A 1,969-nucleotide genomic window follows, 5' to 3' on the forward strand; every position below is an offset into this window, starting at 1 on the left:
AGGCAGGAGTGCAGTGGCACGATCTTGGCTCACTGCAACCTCTGCCTCCCAGGTTCAAGCGATTCTCCTGCCTCAGCCTCCCAAGTAGCCAAGACTACTGGTGCTTACCACTACACTCGGCTAATTATGTTTTTAAGATGGAATCTTGCTCTGTTGCCCAGGCTGGAGTACAATGGCACGATCTTGGCTCACTGCTCAGCCGGCCTCAGCCTCCTGAGTAGCTGGGATTACAGGCACACGCCACCACGCCCAGGTAATTTTTGTATTTTTAGTAGAGATGGGGTTTCATCATGTTGGTCAGGCTGGTCTCGAACTCCTGACCTCAAGGGATCCTCCTGCCTCAGCCTCCCAAAGTGCTGGGATTACAGGTGTGAGCCTCCATGCCCAACCAAAATTCTATTCTATTTAACTTGATTTTTCTCTTCATAGCCAACTCACTATTTCATTTGTGAAACTTCTAGGGAAATTCCAGACTAGAGAATACTGAAGCACAGAAAATGATGGTACTTGGGCATGCTGGGTGCTTTGGAAATGGAAAGGCCTGAGAAACAAGCCTGAGAGTCAAGGTCCCTCTAACCTTGTCTTATTCTTGTCTCAACCAAGGGCAGAGAGGAACTCCCTCTGGAATTTCCTTGCCTGACTAAGAAAGCTTCTTACTAAAAGAAACACAGTTGCCTTCTATTCTGTCCTTCAAATCTCATTATCTGTCAAAGAAATGAAGACTGAGAAATACAGCCACACATGGATGGACCTCTTCATAAGGCCTGTCCCTCAGGCTCATTCAGATTCCAAAGAGAATCATTTACAAGTTACTTTCTGTCTCCCTGGTCCTTTTATTCTCCCTGATAATAATTTACTGCTCCTCAAAAGAATTATACACGTTCCCCATCTCCTTATTCCCCTATGAAAAGGGGTACATAAACATCCATACCCCACTGGGTGTTGGGGGATAATCACTCTGTGATTTCTCCCCTTCCCCCCCGCCAGGCACATTAATAAAACTTGTATGCCTTTTCTCCTATTAATCCATCTTTTATCAGTTGATTTTCAGTGTATTTTTTTTAACACTTTTTAGCAGGATCCAAAAGCCGCTCTGCTATTCTGCAAGCTACAGTCAAGGGACCCAGGACCTGAGCAGCTGTATGTCCCATTGTATCCAAGATGTTAAAATCATGATGTCACAACATTTAGACGTGGTTAACCAAATGTATGCCTCTCCTGATATACAGCTAACTGCTATAGACTAATGCAGGCCTCCTTGTTAAAACAGACCCCCTGTTACTCAAATTTGACCAATCTTGGAAGCTTGGATGTGCACCGACTTGACAACCGTTCTTTGTGGGACATGACACTCCAGACACAGGTGTTTTTCTAGCTCTAAGGGAGACAGATAACTAGTCTATGGCCGACCAGTCAACCAGCTGTGCTGCCTTGGATCTTGATCAAAAGAGGGAAATGTGAAAAGTGATACACAAAATGGTGTAATTTTGGTTCAGAGCTCTAAAATGGAGTTGCGAAGCCATTCTCAGAAGGACTCCCTGCACAACCTGCAACTTGCAAAACACAAAAACGAAAAATATGAACTTGCCTTGAAGCTTTGAACTGGGCCAAAACTGCAGTAACCACTACATCCTGGAAAACTGAATTTCACCAGTGCTACAACTCCTGAACAGCAGCAACCAATCAACTATGGATTCGTGTACTAAGCCAGCCACCTCCACCAATGACAATTCTTTCAAAACAACTTGTTTATTAACCCTCTGCTTTCTTTTAAAAACCTCTACTCTCCTTCTTTTCAGAACCCCATTTGGCTTCTAGGTGAATCTGTGTCTCCCAAATTGTAATTTCTTTTTTTTTGTTTTTGAGACGGAGTCTTGCTCTGTCACCCAGGCTGGGGTGCAGTGGCGTGATCTTGGCTCACTGCAAGCTCCACCTCCTGGGTTCATGCCATTCTCCTGCCTCAGCCTCC

The sequence above is a fragment of the Colobus angolensis genome, unplaced genomic scaffold (genome assembly GCF_000951035.1).
Source record: "Colobus angolensis palliatus isolate OR3802 unplaced genomic scaffold, Cang.pa_1.0 Scaffold207, whole genome shotgun sequence".
Classification (NCBI taxonomy): Eukaryota; Metazoa; Chordata; class Mammalia; order Primates; family Cercopithecidae; genus Colobus; species Colobus angolensis.